The sequence below is a fragment of the Lissotriton vulgaris genome, chromosome 9 (genome assembly GCF_964263255.1).
Source record: "Lissotriton vulgaris chromosome 9, aLisVul1.2, whole genome shotgun sequence".
Taxonomy (NCBI): domain Eukaryota; kingdom Metazoa; phylum Chordata; class Amphibia; order Caudata; family Salamandridae; genus Lissotriton; species Lissotriton vulgaris.
The window spans coordinates 994,640,324-994,664,022 of record NC_141697.1 but is presented as its reverse complement, the minus strand read 5'-3'; the positions used below and the strand labels follow the sequence as shown (position 1 = coordinate 994,664,022).

At 43.4% G+C, this 23,699-nt stretch overlaps 1 pseudogene; it reads right to left on the bottom strand.

Moving 5' to 3' along the window:
- Window positions 1-4,676: 4,676 nt before the first annotated feature.
- Window positions 4,677-5,641, bottom strand: LOC147692697 (high mobility group protein B2 pseudogene; annotated as a pseudogene).
- Window positions 5,642-23,699: the final 18,058 nt, after the last annotated feature.

The window sequence follows — 23,699 nt, the reverse complement described above, 5'->3', positions numbered from 1 at the left end:
TCACAGCACCCTCTGGTTCACCAGTGCCACCCTCTGGTTCATGACTGCCACCCTCTGGTTCACCACTGCCACCCTCTGGTTCATCCCTGCCACCCTCTGGTTCATCACTGCCACCCTCTGGTTCATTACTGCCACCCTCTGGTTCGCCACTGCCACCCTCAGGATCATCACTGCCACCCTCTGGTTCATCACTGCCACCCGCTGGTTTGCCACTGCCACCCTCTGGATCATCACTGCCCCCCTCTGGTTCATCACTGCCACCCTCTGGTTCATCACAGCACCCTCTGGTTCACCAGTGCCACCCTCTGGTTGATCACTGACACCCTCTGGTTGATCACTGTCACCCTCTGGTTCAAGACTGCCACCCTCTGGTTGATCACTGCCATCCTCTGGTTCATCACAGCACCTTCTGGTTCATCCCTGCCACCCTCTGGTTCATCCCTGCCACCCTCTGGTTCATCACTGCCACCCTCTGGTTCAGCACTGCCACCCTCTGGTTCATCACAGCACCCTCTGGTTCACCACTGTAGATTATGGGGGGAAAGCACACCTGCCCAGCCTCAACTGAAATGAATTAATTTGGGGCTGGTTAATGTGTCACTGAATTTGAGCTTCAAGTCTGGCACCTGCTTCCTTAGCTGTAAGTGCTTCCTGTTGCAGTTTAATTATTTTTACAGGAGCATTGTGCCATACTTGTAACTATTCTCTGACCCTGCTTTGAAGGTCAGAGCAGGGTCAGAGAATAGTTGCAAGTAGGCAACTGAACTTTGGAGGGGCCCCTCAGGAAGCACTGCAGGGAATGGTTACAAAGTAGCTTGAACGGTGGCACCTGCTAAGTGCTTTCAATTTTGCAAAATTCGTTTTTCTGCAATTTCGCGAGATTCGCGGGGCACGAATTCGCGCTAAATCGAACTCGCAATCCTCGAATTCGTGCAAATTAGCGGATTGTTTTTTTTTGCGTGTTCGCAGGGTTTTTCTGCATCTTTGTAAGCCGCTTGCAGCGCACCGACCGCGAAGTTACCCATGCGGTCGTACATGGGCGCGGCCATCTTGTGCGCGTTGCGTATTTCCGGTTCCGGTAGCTATTGGCAATCTCGCATTGTATGCGGCGCGCTATTACGAGTTCACCTGTGTTTTTGCGTGCTCGCGGGGAAAATATTGCGCAAACTTACCCACGCGGTCCTCTATGGGCGCGGCCATCTTGTTTTTCATTCATTGCTATGGTTTTTGGGCATGCTACCTTTCTATCCATCTTACATCTTTGTAATCCTATGTTTTTCTGAACTTGTTTTGCTTTTTTTTGCTTATTATCTATCTCTACAATTTCCTACATCTATATTTTGTATTTTTTTGAACTTTTTGTTACTTTATTACCTACTTTATTTCTTTCGCTCTCTCTCTTATTTTTTTTCACACCTATTCTTCTTTCCTTTTTCTTTTGCCCAGGACCATGGCAAAGGGAGCCGACAAGGGCAAGGGGAAGGGCCCAGCACCCCGTACCCATCTCCCTTGCGGGCGTTTGAGGGGGGAGCAAGTCCAGGCCAGGGAGATCTTCTCTGCGGTGGAGGTGGCCACCTTGATGGTTTTTGTCCAAGTCCACCTCCCTAAGACCGTGGCAGCAGGTGGGCGGATTGCTTCCGGTTATGGCCTCTGGGAGCGTCGCCAACTGTGGGAGAAGGTGTGCCGGGGCATGTGGAAGGAGTCTGGGGTCCGGCGCTCCTACCAGCAAGCGACGCACCGGTGGACTGACATCCTGGACCGGGAGCATGACATGCTCGATCTGCTAGGATTGGAGTTCCCTGGCCTTGGTAAGTAGCTATTTAATAACTACTTTTTTTTTCTTTTGCTCTGTTATATTGCTAATCTATTTTTTCCTGAAGAGTACGAATGCTGCTGATTCGATTACATTGCAGGTAAATTAATCTTTAACCTCTTGGCTGCTAATGACAAGGGTAACTCGTCATGCACTTTTGATTGATTTCAATGGAAATTAGATGAGAAGTAAAATATTGCCTTAGCAGCCAAGAGGTTAAATAGCTTCTGTCATTGCAGGTGCTCGCCTGCTTATTGGCGTTGCTACTATGCTTACTTGTTTGCAACTTTTTACTCATTTGAGAGCATTACTGCGTAATGGTAGAGACAGTAGACTCAAGTCTAGTCCTTCTTTGTACTCCTGCTGCTGCCACTTTGAAGAGATAGTGGTGGATTGATACATTGAGTATATTATTTATTACTTGTTATAGGACATTTGTTAATGGTCTGCAATCATGATGACGGACTGTGTCTGTCACGCGACGTCTCGTGCTGCTGAGTGATGGCAGTCGTAGTAGAACATTTTTGTTATTGGTGTAGTTAGTGAATTACATAACTTTCCTATTAGACGGTCTGCGAATCCTGCAATACTGTACTATTATCCTCCTAGTTGACCAGATCAGATGCAATTGTTGTTAATTTGTTTCCCCAACATAATTTTAGATTGTGTTCAAAGAAATCAAATATTTCCCACAAAACAATCATCCATGTTGTGTTTCTTTATTTCATGTCACCAGAACCTCCCAGAGGCAAGGCGCCGGCGGCGACTGAGACTCCGGTGGAAGAAGGTGGACAGGATCAGTCCCTTGCAGGCTCTTCTGCTGGCCCCAGTAAGTTGTTCTATTGTTATATTAATACTTATACTTCCCTAACTTTTACAGCTCCTATTCATTACAAACTGTTTCCTAATAATTCTATGTTTTACAAAATAGTCTTTGATCTTCTTCTAATGTAGACTACTTTCTACATTCTTATCCTGCCTCTACCATCACTCTCTGTGCTACTACTATTTACGATTATGAGTCGGTCTGTGTAGGTAGCTAAGCGTGCCCAGTCGGCAAACGGTGTGAAACAAAACTCTGATCCAGCAATAGCTCTAGGCACTGAGTGCAGTCCTCTGGGTTGCCCTTGCTGTCTATTCCAGTCTTCTTAATGTAAGTGTTTTGACAATTTCCAACAACACAATGTCATTGTTTACACCAAGTAAAAGGTAGCAGTTGCCTTTTTGATTTGAGAGGAGCACATCCCATACCGCTAGTGTTTCAGGGACTATTGGGCACACAAAGAAGTATGGACAAGAGAAATAGGACATTGTTGATGATAGGTGCAGTTCGACTTTTGACATAGCTCAGTCCGAACAGAAGTTGAACCCGCAATCCCCTGACCGACTATCTAGTGTGTCTGACCAATGATTTTACGACCCAGAAGAACAGAAGAAGACTACCGCCGAGTCCCGGCCTATCTGAGTCACTGAAACATGACTGCCAAGTGCAGTAGTTTAAACCCTTCCGCTTACTCACTCGTGAACAAAAACCACACAGTTTTTGTTAGTTTTAAAGTTTTATTTTCATTTAATAAATTAAAACATTATTTCTTTAATTTTAATAGCGTAGTATTCGGAGCGAGCAATGGTGATGGATGAAGATGACGTTAAAGTTTAAACAACATTCTCATGAATGAAATTACTATGACTCAAACTTAATATTAGTTAACAGACACGTTGAAATTATTAGAATAACTGTGCGGGAGCCCTCACCTTCTTTAAAGTACTTCTGGTGATGACTTACTAGTAGTTGGTGAATCGTCTGGCAGAAGGGCAATGGAATCTTCTTTCTGTAATGAGAAAAATGGTGCACGTTAAGCAAGCATTCATCAGTTGTCATAAGAAGAAGTGTAGCATTTAATGGAATTAGCATATAAAAGGTTAACACTTTCTCCCCAAAACCGTTACTTTTTTTCAATCCCAGTAATAAAAAATGTGTTATGTAACATTTTCTTCCATTACGAGACAAAATAGGGGAGTGTGTATGCCATATGAAAATATGACAGGTTTTTCCTAGACGTCACAACATCTGATGCGGCACAGATGACCACCAGTGCCGGGGCCAGCAGTGGGGAGGGGTCCACTCTGAATGCGGCGGTGCCAACAGGAGGAGCTGGGGGGGGAGAATCAGCGGCGGCGGACAGTGGTAAATTAATATACTCCTTACTCATTGAAATGTTTTTGAGTAGGCTCGCAAAGGAATGTATGATGTACTGTACAGTAGTACACAGTACACTAGTATAAGTAGACTGTACTGTTAAGAACAGTTACTAATTTAGAACTACTTTTTGGGCTATCACGGAGAAGACAGTCACCTTGACTTGTAATAGCATTAGCTGCGGTACTTCTCGGGTAACCAATGGCCCCCTCTATTTCACTTCAACTCAGCTGGCAAATTTTTATTGTGAAGCCAAGTCATATCAGATGTAGTTTAGGGATGTGAAGAACAAAAAGTTAAAGAAGGGTGAAACGAAGGACGAGCGAGTCTTAATATTTATGACTGTAAAGAATGGTTTTGTTGAATGCAATTCAAGATAAGAAGACGGCGGTTTCCAAATTATAATGAAACGGGTGTTAGTTAGTTGTTGAAAAAAGAAACTTTGGTACATTTGAGACATTAAGAAGAATCATAGACGTACTTTGGAGCCTGGATGTTATCTTCTTTATCCTCATCGAAAGCAGAGGTGTACAAAATTGCTAAAAAAAAGTTTTAGAAAAGTACAATGCACCAGTCTACACGGATGTAAAATCTGCTATGATACTCCTACAGTACATGGACATACCAGGGCTTATTGTGAAGTCTTTAGAATCCTTTTAAATATGCAAATATGCAGAGACATTCCACAACATCAGAATCCATACTAACTGAAGTGGCACCTCAGCTACTACTTACATTAAAAACTGAGTTTTTTTCCGTAAAAGAATCACACATTACCTATACACAATTCTGTACAGTTTGTATACCAGCGCTAACATTGAGCTGCACTCGAGTTCACATTCTTAGCAAAACAATGGACTTCCAGCACAAAATCTCATAGCAGGCATTCAAGTTACTCGTCATCCTCCTCTTCTTCCCCCTCATCCTCTTCTTCTTCCTCCTCGTCCTCTTCTTCGTCATCGTCGTCATCTTCTGGCTCTACTTTTTTCTTTGCTGCCACTGCTGGCCTTCCAGGTGATTTTTTCCCTACGTCACCCTTCCCCTCTGCACGGTATGCTGCAACGTCCTTTTCATATTTCTCCTTCAGTTTCGCAGCTTTCTGTTCAAATGGGATTTTGTCTTTCGCTGTCTGTTCCGACCACTTCTCCCCCAATTTTTTCGCTGTATCGCCAATTGACAAGCCAGGATGATCAGTCTTGATTTTGGGACGGTGTTCAGAGCAGAAGAGGAAAAATGCCAAAGGTGGTCTCTTGGGGGCATTAGGATCTTTCTTCTTCTTTCCTTTGGTCTCGCCCTTTGGTGGCACGTATGATTTCATCTCCCGATCATACCGGACCTTGTCCCCCTTTGCCATGTCTTCAAATTTGCCCTTTTCTTTTGCGTTCATTGTCTTCCACCGCTCGGAGCACTTCTTGGAGAACTCAGCGAAGTTCACTGACGCTTCCGGGTGTTTCTTTTTATGCTCCTCCCGGCACGTCTGCACGAAGTAGGCGTAGGAGGACATCTTGCCTCTAGGCTTGTTGGGATCTCCTTTACCCATGGCGGAAGTTAATCTGTCACCTAGAAGACAACGCTTAAGAACCCGTTCGCCTCGTCTTGCTGCAGCGAAATGGCTTAACTCAAACGGAATACCGCCTCTTGTTATTCACAATTGTCCCGCTCACAGCAGCTTGATAAAGAGTCCCAGGAAGCCCGCCTACTTCAGAGCAGAGGTGTATGATGTAGTAGAGCAGACGCTGAGTGGATGAAGTATGGCCAGTGGCAGTGCCACCCCTATAGAAAAGTAAGACATTCCTATCCCCACCTGCATGTACTGCTTAAAGTACTGTGAGTCTGCATCATCATGGCCTGTGTCTGTATTTCTTGGGTGAAAGCTGAGTGAGCTGCCATTATGGCGGCTACCACAAGTTCACGTAACAGTAATTTATTTTGCTATACAAGAGAAAAAAAGTAAAAAAGGCCTTTTTTTAGTACTCTCTGACTATGTATGTAGTAGTGAGTCCACCCATAGTGCTGCTAGTGGAATTCCTGAAACTCCCAGTAATGTCACAGGCTTACAAAGATGGTAGTAAGATACATGCCAAAATGTTATACTGTGTTTGCTACTTGCTGGTGTTACTGACTGTCAACTTTCCGTTGAATTATTTTGACTTTATGTTAAAGACTATTGGCTCCACTATTTTTCTTTCTTTCTTCATAGATGCTACTTCAAAAAGCTCACCCGCAAGGAGATGGCTGTCCAGGCCAGGGCCCGTAAGCTGGAGGCTATTTGTGCCGAGTATCGGCGGTTGTGGGCTCGGGAGCATGAGGACACATCCACCAGTACATCCTCCTCCACTGCCCTCGGGTCCACCAGCCAGAAGCCTCCAGCCAAATGGAGCCATGGCCCGAAAGCCTCCCGCCGCCGCCACACAGCAGCAAAAACAACAGCTGCCCCCCCAGAGCCTGGATGGCACGTCTGTGCCGCCTCCGAAAGCGAGTGGACTACCTGGAGCGGTTGGGCAAAAAACATCAGCGCCAGCTCTGGGACCTCCGCAAAGAGCTGCGGGATGTGCAGCACCAGCTGTCCACACTACGCCACCGGAGGAAGTGACTCTCCCTTGCCCCTTTTTTAAAGACTGTTGGGCTTTGGGAAAGGGGACTTTTGGATTTTTGGACATTGGTTTGGTTAGTGAGGGGGGGTGAGTTGGGGTAATTTATTTTATTTTTGTGACAACAACATCAATAATTTATATTTCTTAATAATTATATTTTTCATACCAAAACACAGTATACGCGCTCATATTATTTTGAGTGGAGGTTGGCGGTGGTTACTGGACGTTTGGTTTCTTCAAACTTACCAGCATGAATGAAACATCTAGTCCTGAAATGTACCAAAAAGCAAGTAACTGAGTTAGTCAATTCAGTAGCCCTACTACTATACTTTACTAGTAGTACTGTCAGTCTCTGCTCTCCTCCCAACTTAGTCCTAGCCCATTATTCTACTACCTCTCCAATATGCTTATCTTACCTGTGATTTGTGTTTAAGAATCGGGGTAGCCCCAGGGCTGCCGGCATTGCAAATGGTGATTAAGGTTGGTTGTTGACTTGAATCCTCGACGGATGCAATATCATTGTTGTGCTGGTAGCAGTAGTGGTACACACTGGCAGTATTACCATATGAAAAAAAAGGAAATGAAACATTGAGTGGCCTGAGCGTAGTATTAGAAACAGTGCATTAGATAGTACGGTAGAGAACAGTGCCCTAAATTGTAGCCTAAGCAGTGCTAAAAATGTAAATATAAGTAGTAGTTGCGTGGAGTTGGACTGCTATAAGAAATTAAGGCAAAGGACACGTCATCAACGTAATGTAAACATTAAGCATTTGATTGTTCACGTCGTGTAGGAGGAGGATGTTATTATCAATCCACGATGGCGCACATGAACTTCTGATTGTAATTATTTTGATTATCCTCCCCAGCAAGTGTGTGGAATTTATTGCTGTTGTCAGTCACACCACAATGAAATACCACGCAGCCCGGGGGAAGAGGGTTAGGGTTTGAAAATTGGATGGGAATGGGGGGTTTTGGGAAAGTTTGGTAGAGAGGAAAAACAACACAACATGGACAGTCAAACAACAAATGAAGAGAAACAAATCTTTGGATTTGAAGATAGTGATGCATCTTTAAAGGGACATAAAGGAAGTGCACTACTGCATGCCAGAAGTTGTTTACTAAATGGATGGTTAGGTTACTGCAAAGTAGCACTACTACTTACTGCAACTTACTAGTAACTACGAAGAAACAAGTTGACAGTACAGGGCTGCAGTCATTACGCAATTTCACTTGCCTCTCTGCCCTCAGAGAGAATAAACACTTAGAACATTAAATTACTGTTAAACATAGCAAAAACATAGCAAATTTAGAAGCAGAGAGCAAAGAAATGCAGATTCACACTCATAGAAGTTCACAGCAATAACATTACTTAAAAGATAAGTAGAAATGAATGGATACTGTTACTGTATGTTGTTGTACTTGTCCTGTTGAATTTGGGAAGTTGCATGCATCCAGCCATTCCTCTTATTTGCGGTACTCCTCCGTTCCATCTGACGCTCCGTTGATCAATGTTGAATGACCAGAAGACACCCTGTCCACTGCCTGCCTGGCGGATGCTGAATTGCGGCTCGCTAATATGAAGCCTGAATTCATCCTGTTTTCCATTGCACAGGGTGAAAGCCGCCCTGTAAATGTTGATGGAAAAACAGGAAGTGATACTAAAACACCACTGAGAAAAAAATATAAGGTACGTACGCTGTGTAGTGCAAAAAGTCACACTTTCAGTTTCAGAATCGACAGTACAATAGTTTCGAAAGGCATACTCTGAGTCTCCTTTTGAAGGATAAATAAGTATGGGCGATTTTTTGCGGATCTTTCCCCTCAAGCTAGGTGTACTGTAAACTACGATTTTAGAACAAAATTAGACCTTCCCAGCAGTGCTCCCAGACCCTTAAACCCAGACGCTAAAATGTAGAATACCCCCAATCAGACCCCAAAAAACGTGCGGTACTGCTACCTGTCTGAGGCCTAGTGGAAAATGATGACAAAACGTACTTTGAAAGTAAAGTAGGCCCAAATCCCCCCTTTCCCACCATGGATTTTCTTCAAACCACTTGCAACCAAATTAGACATTTCATGATAAGTGCTCCAAGAGTAGACCCCAGAACCCAGTTGCCAAAACCTCGAACACCCCCAAACACATGCAATACTGTTAACCCTAACAAGCCCTAAGTTAAAAAATTAGTGTCAAACGCTTTCTTCAACTAGGCCCTAACTCCCCTTTGCCACCATGGATTTTCTCCGAACCACTTGCAATCAAAAGTATCCATACCCAGCGTTGCTCCAAGACCACCCAACCCCCCCCCCCCCAAACACCAGGAACCCCCCCAAGCAGGCCCCTGAAAACACGAAGTTAAAAACGTTCCCACCATGGATTTTCTCCAAACCACTTTTATCCGGTATTAGACCTTCCCAGCAATGCCCCCAGACCCGTCAACCCGGGCGAAAACAAGTTTAACACCCCCAAACAGCCGAAAAGCAGAACCGCAAAAAGTGAGACTTAGCAAACTTCGCGCCTACCTGGAATTCAGTCCGAATGCGCTGTGCAGCTAGGCCCTAACTCCCCTTTTCCACTATGGATTTCCTGAAAAACAAATGCAATCAACATTAGACTGTGCCTCTCCTGTCAATATCAGAAATAACTCTGTCAGCAATCAGCAAGCATGCAGTCAGTCAGTAATTTCAGTCCCACTTGAGGGGACTCGTCGTAATCCATCCATCTGCCTTGAGGGAAATGGATAGGGGGAGTCTGGAGGAGGAGTATAAAGGAGCATGATTGAGTTGTGAACTTGTGAACCTCAGGAATGCAGACTGCGGCACCTTCAAATCAATAAGGAATATAAGATGAAGACAGTGCTGCTGATGGACTTGTTGTGATTAGGTGATTAGAGTTTTGTTGTGGTAAAAGTTGCAAAACAAAGAAAGACACACAGGAATAAAAGTGAATAAGGACGAAAAAAAGGAAGTCATTTTCAGGGCTCAGTGTCAGGGAAGTAGAGCTCGTCTTCATACTCCATGAATTGAGACGGAAGTAGGTCAGGTAACAGAGAAGAACTTCCGTCACCTAAGTCGGTGTCCTCTTCTTCCTGCATGCATTCACGCACTTTGTAATCTGGTGGTATCAAGTGCTGATTCATCTTGATCAGTGTTAACCTCTCCACATTTTTGGCCGAGAGGCGGGTCATTTTTGAAGTTACAATGGCACCAGCAGCACTGAAAACACGTTCAGAAGACACACTTGCAAGTGTGCAAGACAAATAATTTATAGCCAGGTTGGTGATCAGTGGCCATAGAGCCATTTCTCCTGTACCAATACAGCAATGGGTTCGTATTAACAAAGACCTGTGTTGGGTCATCCAGATAGGCCTGCACCATCAACTCAAGGTTCTGCTCCACTTTGCGTACCATCTGTGGCCTTCTCAGCACTGGAACGAGCAAACCCTTGATGAGTTAGCCAATCCGCTTCCGACAATATTATGGCTGGGCCTGGTGCAGGTGAGGATAATGATACGGTTGCTGCTGGTGTCGTTAACGGCTGTGAGGGAAAGTGACTCCCTTCGCCTACAGATTCAGAAGTGGAACTTGACGCTGGATGGCCTGCTGATTCAGTTGGACTTCTGACGGCTCCTTGAATTTTCTGCTGATCTTTTTCGAACCGAGTGGCTGACACAGCTAGCCAATGTTTGTACTTTGAAACATCTGCTTCATCAAAAGGAATGAATGCTTTGCTGGCCACTGCCTTTTTGTACCGTGGATCCAGAATAGTGGCACAAATGTAATGTTGTTCTTAAGCCTTTCATTGGCAACTAGGCGGCTTAATAACTTCTCCGCCAACAGATATGCATCTTGCTTTCCAACATCATCTCTGAACGTTGAAGTTCAGTTGGTGCTCTAGCATGACCAACAATGGGATAGCTTTGCTCCAAGAACAGTCCTCCCGCCTGACTTCATGCGTGAAGACCTCAAAAGGACGAAGCATGTCTGTCAGGCTTTTAACTAGCTGCCATTCCTCCAACTCTAGCCTCATGTCTTTCATAGTAGAAACTAGTTGAAAGACATAGTCATTGATTACCATGCACTGCTCAGACAGATGCTCAAGCATGGAAAAGGTTGAGTTCCAACGTGTTGCCACCTCCTGGATGAGTCCTTTGACTGGCACTTTACGTTCATGTTGAATGCTCCTCAGCTCCTTCCGGGCCTTAAAAGAATGGCTGAAATGTGTGCAGATTCTTCGGTAGGTGGTCAGTAACTTCTTGACTGTGTTTTCTTCGTGCGGTGGATTTCTTGTGCAGAATTGCAATTTTTGCAATTTCGGGAACGCGAGCTGCTCAAATCTCCCGGCGGAAGTCAGCTGCGCGCCGCATCTACGTGTTCGGCATTGTTTACTCCCGCAATGCATGATTGCGGTCTTTATGACGTACTTGCGTTGTCAAACTCTCGCTGTGCAAGATGGCAAGCCGCGATAACGTATTTGCGTTTGAAAAACTCTCGCGCGATCATGCAGCAAGATCGAAAATGGCGCAGCACACGCAAAAACGGGAGAAACAACTCGGCGGACTCAGAATCACGGTAAGTCAACGCCGCGCGCGCGATATTGTATTTTTCAAGCGCGACCAAGCAAAATAATTCGTAGCTTGCGAATTTGCGGATTATTGGGCAAATTCGCGCGATTCGCGGATCGCGAAATCGTCAAAAATCCGCAAACTCACCCGCGAAACGGATTTTTCGCCCACGCTTAGCTAAATGTGGGCAACACTGAAGAGCAAGAGCGCAGGGTAAAAAAAAAAATCCACTTTGTATTTTAAAGTGTGCGTATCACTGAAAGAACACACCCGGTAAAAGCGATGTGCCTCGCGAACGCCAAACAATTGTGCGTTTCAATGAGATGGCACGCGCAGGCACAGACAACCAGAATTATGCAAAAGGTTAGCTGTAAATAGTGTGCGCGTCAATGAAATGTCGAGCACGTTGGTAGAAACAATGAGACTTACGTACTCCAAACAAGTGTGCGCGTCACTGAGATGACATGCACAGGGGAAGACACCCAGGTTTGGGATTAGCAGGAAATAGTGTGTGACACTAAAATGACACGCGCAGGTGCAGACACCCATGTCTGAGATTAGCAGGAAATAGTGTGTGTGTCACTGAAACGATCCGCACCGGAAAATAACTGAATGCCCCTCCCTATGTTCGTCTTAGGTGACCAATCGGAAATGCCCGCATAACATCCAATGAAACACGAAAATAGAGACTAATAGCACCATACAGAGCGAGTGATGCCATGACAAGTAAACCACTTGCTAAACGAGCCCGCTCAGAACCCTTGGTAAGAGGATATTTTTTAATTCACACAGAATATATTAGCACGCTCCTTAGTCGTATGGATGTTTACACCAAGGTAGACACACTTGAGCGGCCTGCTGTTAGTTCAAACATGCGCGGCTGTTCCTCTTCGCTCATGCTCCAGACAGCTGCTCGCGCTCCACTCCAGAACAGTGTCAACTGTAAGCGCTTGAGCACCCTTCTTAAACTAGGTTCCTCCACACTGATTTCAATCTTTTATTGGTCTCTATACATCCAAGCTTATTAATTTTTATACAATAAAGTCAAAAGGTATTCAGCCAAACAGCCCTTTGAAACAATTGCCCATATGCGGTCGGCACTCCTAACTTAATTTTAAAGTACAATTGAAACTGCAGAGGTACGAACTTTTAATTATGGAGCACTAACGAACTGCTTAATCACACCGTTCAACTTCCTTAACTGGTTGTCTCTCACCAGAAGGCTGCTTCCAAACTCAGCCTGAGTAATGTCCCAAACTCCATGTGTTGAGATCTTCCTCTAGACACTTTACGCCTGCTGACTATGCCAGTGTGATATTCTGGATGAAAGAAGGATACGCAGTGAAAGGAACAACCTAGGCGGAAGCAGTGGAATGCCTACACAATGGTAATAGGACAAAGACTAAACATGAAGAGTTTCCAATTGATTACTTAATTTTATTAAACAATTTATTATATATTTCACAGAACAAATAAAAATACATATATCACAAAACAAAATTAAAAATACATTCCTAAAAAATGAACATGAATATAAAATTGAGTAACATTCATAATTCCTTCACAATGAGGAATAAGTTGTGTGTCGACGCGTTTCGGCGGCCAGCGCCTTTCTCAAGACAAAATACAACTTTCTAAAAATAGAAACATAGTTTAGTGTATAGTTTGACATATTCCTATATTGTTAAAAAACTCAAAATTATGCATACAAATAATCAGATAACAGACTTAACTTATATATTAAGGCAAACTTATATTCTCTAAAGACAGTATACTCTTTAAATAGCGAAAGAGAAACTGTGCAAGGAAGCTAAGTCCTATATTTAAGGCAATCTGATACTCTAGTGATAGGAGCAACATAAAGGCCTCTAGTGCAGCTCAGAAAATTCATTTGGATTAACTTGAACAACACAATGTGGTGATAAAAAACTTAATGGATACAAAATGTACAACATTGATAATTATTTTCTGATACCCAGAGATAGGGCATGAAAATAAAGTGTTTCAGGAATACATTGGACAGATACCAAAGATCTTACATGAGTTATTATAAAGACTAATAAGGCCAAGGTTCAGATATAAAGGGACAGATGAAATTTAAAGAGGGTATAGTGTGATAAAAGTTGTTAAAGAAGAACTCTATCAGTTCAAGCTTTTAATTGTTTATGGTACATCTCTGAGTCTCTTTTAGGATTTATCAATATCGTAATGAATCGAACAGGTTAGCTTCTGAAAATTATTTTATAAGAGAATTCATTATTTTTTCGAGGTATGATGACATTTGTTCTTTAGGAATGAGATCTTATTTATTGAAAGGGCCCTTAAAGTTCTACTTATTTGTCGTTCATAAGAAGACGCTATATCTAATATTAAATCTATTAATCATACATGTTATTGTGCTTACCTATAGCTAAAACCAATTGGTTATAACGGTCGTTATCAGGAACTAAAGATTCTGTTCAGTTCTTGAGGAAAAAGAGTCACGTGCCAAAGTCGATGGAGTTCTGCAATATTTTTATAGAAAAAAACATAAAACACTGCAAATTGGCATGGTTATCTTAGATGTCTCAATATAAGGAGGGATAACGTACCTAATATAGCGGGTCTTTATTTCTTATTTTAAAGTAATATTCATATATGTTTCACTCTTTAATACAACGATAGATAGGTTGAATAGCCTGCAGAAAATGTAATACGAATAGTATATTAGACAAAGGCTTTTATGACAACTATAATAATGTCTGATGCTCGGCTTGTAAATAGAGTATCGGGTCTCAAGAGACTCATTTACCTGATATAAAACAAAAGTTTACGTCGCCATATGCGGTCGGCACTCCTAACTTAATTTTAAAGTACAATTGAAACTGCAGAGGTACGAACTTTTAATTATGGAGCACTAACGAACTGCTTAATCACACCGTTCAACTTCCTTAACTGGTTGTCTCTCACCAGAAGGCTGCTTCCAAACTCATCCTGAGTAATGTCCCAAACTCCATGCGTTGAGATCTTCCTCTAGACACTTTACGCCTCCTGACTATGCCAGTGTGATATTCTGGATGAAAGAAGGATCCGACCAGGTGGAGTAGAGATGAAACATTCAAGTGTAATAATTAGGGAAGAAGACCTCATCCAACAAGGACAGTAGCTGGACACCAACTGCCAAATCTGCCCCAGACTAATTTCAAGGCATGGCTTACCTATATTCCATTGACATACACAGCATTCCAAAAGGTTTAGGGAAAGAGATGACGTCATTATATCACTGAGGACAGGCAGAACAAATGAAGATAGAAGTACTGCCAATGCCACAATGTGCTTCTGGATTTAAAAAGCAGAGAAATTCCCCAGACCTTCTCTGTAACTAAGTTGCTGTGTCCGCTACACGTAGGCGCCAGATTGCCTTTAAATCCCTAAAGGCACTGAAATGCTACTTCCACCGTACCGCAAGATGTCCAAGTTGGCGGCCATCAGGGCACATCAGAAGAGCAAGGCGCATTCCAGCTCCCTCTGCACAAGCAGAAAACTAGCTGCAGACTGGGGATCTGGAGATGCTAATTGTGCAGAGCCTGGAGAGGTATGTGATTTGGAGACAAAGTGCAATGAGCATAAATAGCTTGTATTATATGCAGTGCAAACTCCTAGTTGCTCTAGTACTGGCGATATCACCTCCTTCCCCCATTTGCCCACACAGGAGCAGGAGGCAAAGAATTTAAAAAAGCATAAAAACTTAACAAGCCTTTAAAACTATATGACTAAGTTGATGAGTGAAGCAACCCCCTGTAAGCTCCTGTAAGAGAGGTGCATCTGGATTTAAAAAGCAGAGACATTCTCCATTTCTTGGTTGTAACTGATCTGCTGTGTCCGCTGCGCGTTGGATATCAGACTGCTTTTAAATTCCAAAAGGCAACAAAATGCTACTTCCACTGCACTGCAAGCCGTCCAAGAGCAAGGCGCTTTCCAGCCCCCTCTGCACAAAAACCAGTGTCAGACCAGGGATCTAGAGTTGCTAATCGTGGAGTGTCAGGAGAGGGATGAGGTCTGGAGACAAAGTGCAATGAGCATAAATAGCTTGTATTATGAGCAGTGCAAGCTCCAAGTTGCCCTAGCGCTGGCGATATCACCCCCCTGCCCCCAATTGCCCAAACAGGAGTCGGAAGCAAAGAATTAAAAAAAGCATAAAAAGTTAAGGAGTCTTTAAAACCATTTGACTATGTTGATGAGTGAAGCGACCCCCTGTAAGCTCCTGTAAGTGAGGTGCATCCAAATTTAAAAAGCAAAGAAATTCCCCAGATCTTGGGGGCATACTATCAAGAACGGCATTAAAATTATCCCCGCTTTAGTGGCAGGAAACTGACGCTAAAGCAGTGATAATGGGCTTGACAATATGCCCTTGAGAATTTCAATAGAAGCCCATGTTCCCACCAGAACATGGGCTTCTATGGGAATTCTCAAGGGCATATTATCAACCCCATTATCGCCGCTTCAATAATTTTAACGCCGTACTTGATAATATGCCCCTTGGTTGTAACTGACCTGCTGTGTCCAGTGTACAGTAATCAATCAATCAATCACAGCATTTATATAGCGCGCTACTCACCCAGCGGGTCTCAAGGCGCTTGGGGAGGGGGGGTCCGCTACTGCTCGAACAGCCAGGTCTTGAGCTGCTTCCTGAAGGCGAGGTGATCTTGGGTCAGGCGGAGGTGGGTCGGGAGGGAGTTCCACGTCTTGGCGTCCAGGTAGGAGAAGGACCTTCCTCCTGTGGTGGCTCTTCGGATGCGGGGGACGGCGGCGAGGGCGTGGTTGGTCGATCGAAGCTGGCGTGTGGGAGTGTAGAAGTTGAGGCGGTTGTTGAGGTATCTTGGGCCTTGGTTGTGTAGGGCTTTGTGTGCGTGGGTGAGGAGTCGGAACGTGATTCTCTTGTTTACAGGGAGCCAGTGCAGGTCTCTCAGGTGTCCGGAGATGTGGCTGTGTCGGGGGATGTCCAGGATGAGTCTTGCTGAGGCGTTCTGGATCCGCTGGAGTCTCTTCTGGAGTTTGGCGGTGGTTCCGGCATAGAGGGAGTTGCCGTAGTCCAGTCGGCTGGTGACGAGGGCCTGGGTGACCGTCTTCCTGGTCTCGGTGGGGATCCACCGGCAGATCTTACGTAGCATGCGCAGGATGTTGAAGCACGACGAGGAGACAGCATTGACTTGTCTGGTCATGGAGAGGGAGGAGTCCAGGATGAAGCCCAGGTTGCGTGCGTGGTCTGTTGGTTTGGGTGCGCTGCCCAGGGCAGGGGGCCACCAGGAGTCGTCCCAGGCGGAGGGCGAAGATCCCAGGATGAGGACTTCCATCTTGTCTGAGTTCAGTTACAGGCGGCTGTTCATCGTCCACTCGGCTACGTCTTTCATCCCTTCGTGTAGGTTGGCTCTGGCGGTGGCGGGGTCGTTGATGAGGGAGAGGATCAGCTGGGTGTTCGGCGTAAGAGATGATGTTGAGGTTGTGTTGGCGTGCGATGGCCGCAAGGGGGCTCATGTAGACATTGAAGAGGGTGGGGCTGAGCGAGGAGCCTTGAGGAACTCTGCAGATGACTTGGGTGGCTTCTGATCTGAACCGGAGGAGGCGGACTCTTTGTGTCCTTCCGGCGAGGAAGGAGATGATCCATTCTAGTGCCTTCTCTTGGATTCCGACGTTGCTGAGTCGCTGCACTAGGGTGCGGTGGCAGACAGTGTGGAATCCAGCGGAGAGGTCCAGGAGGATGAGGGCCGCTGTTTCTCCGTTGTCGAGCAGGGCTCGGATGTCGTCAGTGGCTGCAATGAGGGCGGTCTCGGTGCTGTGGTTGGCCCGGAAGCCAGACTGCGAGAGGTCGAGGGATCCATTCGTCTCGAGGAAGGCGGCCAGCTGCTTGTTGACGGTCTTCTCAATGACTTTGGCCGGAAACGGGAAGAGCGAGATGGGGCGGTAGTTTTTGAGTTCGGTGGGGTCCGCGGAAGGTTTCTTCAATAGAGCGCTGAGTTCGGCGTGCTTCCAACTCTCCGGGAAGGTGGCGGTGTCGAAGGAGGTGTTGATGATGTCCCGCAGGTGGGGCGCGATGACAGCGTCGGCCTTGTTGAAGACGTGGTGAGGGCAGGGGTCGGTTGGAGATCCGGAGTGGATGGAGTTCATTGTGCGTAGGGTTTCTTCTGTGTTGATCTGGGTCCAGGCTTGGAGGGTGGTTGTGGGGCATGCAGGTGCGGTCGTGGGGTGCGTCGGCTGTGTGCTGAAGCTGTTGTGTATGTCTGCGATCTTTTTGTGGAAGTAGGAGGCGAGGGAGTTGCAGAGGTCTTGCGATGGGGTGATGTCATTGTTTTCGGCGCTGGGGTTGGAGAGCTCCTTGACGATGTTGATGAGTTCCTTGCTGTTGTGGGCGTTGTTGTCCAGTCGTTCCTTGAATGCAGGACAGTATAAAATTATTTGAAAAGATCAGCCATGTTTAGACGCTCTCTGGCCCAGCTATTGCATGACCGCTGCTCCAAAGATGCATGCTGTTGGAAAAAAGCTGACGGACTAATACACGTAAGATCCCACTAGTTCAAATGATAAGTAATAGTCAAGCATAGCAAGTTGTTACAGATGCATTGTTTAAGTGACTAAAACGCAACATCTCTGAAATTTTAGATGGTGTGGGACGTGAATGCCACATCAAAAATAACAACCTGCTCATAAAAAGGCTTTAAATTCAAGCCAGAAGTAAGCATACAAATTGGATCACAAGCAATGAATAGGTAATTTTGGCATTTTAAATGTTCACTTGTGCGATTAAAATGTAATTTCTATGCTTCTTAAAAAAAGGCCCTTAAAATGGCAACATTGTTACAGGGAAGAAACTGTCAGCCGACAAAAGTTGATACATGAGACAATCACTTTAAATACACACCGCAGCCATAGCTTGCTTGAATATGTCGATGGACAAGAGCAAGTAACTTTCAATTTGTTACAAGTTACAAAGTATAACTTAAGAAGAAAACTTCGAATGACATTGTGCTTTTCACTGAAAGTTAGGGACTGCAAAATGAAAGCCTGCCGATACAACAACCGGAAGAAATCAAAGGCCATTGCGCTTTCTACACGCTTCAGTGAAGAATAGGAAAACGGTGCCCATGTTAAGACAAAGCACCAATAAATCATGTAAGTCGCATTTCCACAAAGGAATAAATGTCAAAAAGTTTCAATCCGACTGAAGCTGGATTGTAACCGTTAGTTTTTCTTTTTCTTTGTTTTTGGCTTAACAGTCTTGCTAAAAAAACAGACACATTTGAAACAAACATTTAAAAAGGTAAAACCCAGAGTGACTCAGAGGGCTGTAGTTATATCAAATATCCCCACATAACTGATGAAAAATGTATTTATTTTTTAACAGTTGTACCCAGTCCTTGGTCCTAAGGAGACCCCAAAACTACAGGGCTTGAAGAATGTCGACACCACTTATTAGGGAGTTGTCTGATTTTCCTTTTTTGTGCAGGCAACCTGTTAAAAAATAGGTGCCTTGTTTTGGTTTAACTAATACATTGTTACAACCCCTGTTGATGCTTCATTGTAGGAGTATGGACAATTGAGATTAACAAGAAACTCCCAATGCTCGGAAAGTTTTTAACTGGTACATTTTATATTTGTCACAAATAGTTTGTAATTTATCATTTACACTTGTTGATGCAATATTGAAATAAGATGTGGGTTGTTGAAGTTTCTTACATTGAGTGATGGTTATATTTTCCAATGCATATGATTTGATATGCAAAATGTGTAAAGAAATAATGTTGAAGATACACATCGGAAAGAGAATGCGGTCATGTTAATTACATTTCTTGATCACAAAATAATAATCTTTTGTGTTTGTGAAATTGTTTCTAACAAGGTAGATTGTTGTGTTTTGTTGATTTTAATGAATTCTAACTTTGCTGAATAGACAGACCCAACCCCTTGGTATACACTTTCTAAAAGTGGCATTCCTAAAATACTAATAGTAAATCCAACTTTAGTAGCAACGAGGATTGATCATCACTATTCCAATTATATAAAACCTGACCCAGTTACTCCTTTCTAATCAAGAATTACAGCTTAAAGGAGTATTAAGGAATTCCTAATGTTAACTTATGAGAGGAGTAGGGCTCACATTATGGAGTAATGTAGTTCAGGTAGGTGAGGTGTAGTTTGTAGATTAATTATTACGTTTTAGTTGCAGGTTGGTAATCCATGTACAGCAGCCACAACAGGAGTAGCTTGCCTGCTGCTCAACCCATTCATCAACAGTTACACTTCCCCACACAAGCACCCAAACATTCCATTCATTATCACCACTCCAACATTCCATGCAGCACATTACACAGGCTGAGCAGCAAGAGCCAAAGCAACTGGGGAGAAGCATAAATACATTTACAAGATACTTCACAGTACTTTGTCACTATCAGGACATACACAACTCAAAAGTACATGTTCTACTTTATACATACACAGCACCCTGCCATATGGGCTTCCTAAGGCCTACCGTAAGGTTGATGTATGTGTAATAACTAGGGAGTTTCAGGATTGGCAAGGGGTTTTAAATGCCAAGCTGAAGTGGCATTGAACTGCACACGCAGGCCCTGCAGTGGCATGTCTGAGACAGGTTTGAAAGGCTACTTGTGTGGGTGGCAGAATCAGTGCTGTACCTCTACTAGTAGCATTTAATTTACAGGCCCTGCGAATATGGTATGCCAGTTTACAAGGGACTTACAAGTAAATGAAATATGCCAATTGTGTATACACCAATGTTACCATGTTGAGGGGAGAAGCATATGCACTTCAGCACTGGTCAGCAGTGGTAACGTTCTCAGAGTTCTAAGGCTAACAAAAAGATACAGCAAAAAGGATATAAGCAGACAAAAAGGTCTGGGGGAACACAACTCTAAGGATGACAGTTCTAACAGCCTACCTATTTTACAAATTTCTTGCGCACGTGGGCAGTACAGGTTCCCAATTATCACTTACATCAAAGACTACACCCAAGTAAGAGAAGCCCTGGGTCAGAGCAACAGGATAGCCTTGTAAATATATACCCTGCATTTTATGTTGCTTGGGATTACAAGAATTATAAAGGTTTTCATTTGTTTGGTGACTAGCCCAAGTGACCCCATACACATAACAAATTCTTGAAATGAAACATTAAGACCGTTGGGGGGGCGGGGGTAAAACAGGGTCATTTGCATAAATTAAAATTAGGACCTTTTTCCTGCCAATTGAGGGGGCATCTAAGACGTAGACAGGGCTGTGCCTAAACCATTATTATATAGAAGAAAAAATACTGTATAGTTTCTGACCTGTGTTATGTATTCCAGGTTTTAACTGTGCACTTCTGGAAGGCTTGAAAGCAGTTAACCAATAGAGGAAAATAAAGGATCTTACAATGATTTTATCCTCATTGTTTAGGTATACCTCTCTATATTGCCCCTACTTCATCACCTGAAGACTCCACCACTTCCACCACATCAAGAAGCATCACATTGTTTAATGTAAATTATTTAAAGTTAGGGTAATTTAATTAGAAAAACAGCGTAAAGGGAAATTAATAAATATAGAGGTTTGGGGGGATTGAATCTCCCACATCTGAAATTTTGTAATGCCCTGTGATCTAATGAAGCTGAAGTCTGGGTCAGGAGATGTAGTGTCAGGTGATAATGTAACACACAACCCACAGTTGAATAGCCAGCTTGTAGACATTACAAGATCAATGGTTTTACAACTTAGATGTTTCTTTGGAAGATCATGACATAGGTGTGTATTGTTTTACTTAAACAGCCATAATGACCTGTCGATTTATTTCATTGCATTTGAATTATCAACAATAAATAGTCTACATTATATAATTTAGACGTAATTGGAACTAAATGGACATTATGTTATTTTCTTTCAACTGTACTGCAGAGATCTCTGGTAGAACGACAGCACCCTGTAATAAGCATTCCCCTGGGGGTGAGCTCGGTTTTCATTCAAAGCTTGTGAAATATATACCACCTGAACCTAGTACAGCGCACATTAAGAGGACGCCTGTTGCCATAAAGCTGATCAATCATCTTGCCCTTCGGAAAAGCAGTCAGGGCAATGGGAGGAAAGATGAATCTCTTCTTACGGAGGATGCACAGCATTTACGCTACAATTTCTCAGCAATGATTGGACATTTTGAGTTTATAGCTCTTTCAGAAAGCCAAGGCAGATCATTTCTTTTCGAATATGTAGTTCTGTGTCTACACGTAGACCTGCTCATCTGATACATATGAAGTGAAATTAGGCCAGCAGCAGGAAACCTCTTCTGCGAAATACTGCTGGTTTGGTGAGGGAATTGGTGCACATCTAAATAGCCTTGTTACTACTTTACCTGCGTGTACTCAAGACGTTTGGTAAAAGGCACGAGAGACCATGTCACTTCCAGCTCTCAATGGGTGGAAGGAATAATACAGAGATGCAGAAATATACATCTGCAAAATAAAATGGTTTGAAGGAAGTGGAACAGGGTGAACACAGAGTAATTCAACTGTAAGTATGGGCAGGCTAGGGCTATTGACATGGTATCACAACCTTTTAGATCTAACACAGAATTAGTTCACAATGTTGGCACATGGCTGCATAGTGTATCGCTGGATGTTTCAGGAGATTTGTGGTAGAGACAAAAGGGTACTTTTCCAAGGGAAGGATAGGTGGAGAAAGGCACGAACCAGGGGCCATATGTAGGTAAATACTATTTACCGATTCTAAAATACCGAATTTTACTGATTCGGTATTTCAGAATCGGTAAATGGCATGTAGCTAAAAATTCGGTAAATGTTACCGATTCGGTAATATTCGGTATTACCGAATCGGTATTTACCAATTCGGTAATTCCCATTCATTCCTATGGGCCTGGTAAATCTGGGAATGAGTCTAAATGGGAACACCCACGCAACACCCATTGAAATGCCTCCTTGGCGCAGAGTAATGCAGTTCAGCAATTTGTGGTGCATTGCATTACTTGAGATTTATGAAGCCACTCAGGGCCACCCATGTTGGCCTTTAGTAGCTTAATAAATCTCATGTTTAAGTTGCGTTACTCTTGCACCATGTTGTATGGTGCAGGAACGACAAAAAGGGTCTCATAAATATGCCCCATAGTTTTATAACCATTGCAGACGCCACTCATTGTACCCTTAACTGATATTTAGTTAAATCTGTGACAGTGTTTAAGCTGAACTATGTTCCTATTTATTCATTACTGAATACGGCCTGTTTTATTATATTGCAAACAAACTCACACCCGACCTAAATTCTTTTTCCATAGGCTGAAATAAGCTCTATAGACCACTCACTGCCATACGCATACCATTTTTTGTTAAGTTTTAGTTAGGTTCTAGTTCATTTTATAATTTTTATTAGTTCATTTTTCTTTTTGACAATTAGAAAAAGTACATTAAAAATATATCCTTTATTTGTACAAATTTTAAAAACATGAGATCACCAGACATTTTTGAAAAGTCAGAGATTCAATTATACAAATCCAATGTATATGTTGTCTGCTTCTTCTGTATCGGTTACTATTTACATGTACAAAGAAATCATTGCCATTTCCCCATGATTAAATCACTCACATATCCTAACCTATCACACTGATGCTCACTACCACACATAACTCACATACATACACTACCCAGCTTTCAACAGCATACACTGATGAAATCACAAATGTGACATATCATGACCATCCATGGTGGTGTTGCCAACTGGAGTACCAGTCAATCTGGTCAACGTAGGTTTTGGTGGAACTTTCAAATTTTGTCCACCTCCATCAGGACCACTCTTATTTAATTTTTACAGGTGAGTGGTTGGGGATCTAAGAACAAAGCATATATGTGGCATCAATATAGGTGGCCCAAAGATTTTTTTCATTGCATTATCATTTATGTTAAGATGGTGAATACTACTCCATCATTATTAAGACAGAGAAGAAAAATAACAGTAAGAAAAGATAAGACAAATGTACAAAGGGAAAGAAAGAACAACCCCCAATGTGCCTTTAAGGAGTGTGCATCTCCATGCAGTTAGACCCACGGCTCCTTGGAATCGAATGTTGGAGTATAGTGATTGTGACATATGTCGAAGTATTGCCAATTATTATATCCTTATATCCCTTATGTACTTCCACAAACACCAAGCCCTGTGACAAAAGGTAAGAGGTAAAAACTGTCATCACCTATGAGCTACCTCTTTATCGTAAGTGTCTGGGAGAGGCATGAGACAGACAGCATTGTTGATTTATAGAGGGTTCGGTGATGACCTTTGAAGGTTGTTCAGGTGTTATGATGTATCCATGGGTCAATATCCTGTCCTGATACGAAGGACTCTAATAGGAGATGTATAGATTTGAACCCGTGGGTGAGTCTTCCAATGGAGATACTAGGATGGTATACAAAAGCATACTATATTTACCATAAACCACCAAGGAGAGGCTTTCAATCTAGTGGTTGTGCGTGGATGGTGGGCCAACGAGGATTGTCTAGATGTACCAC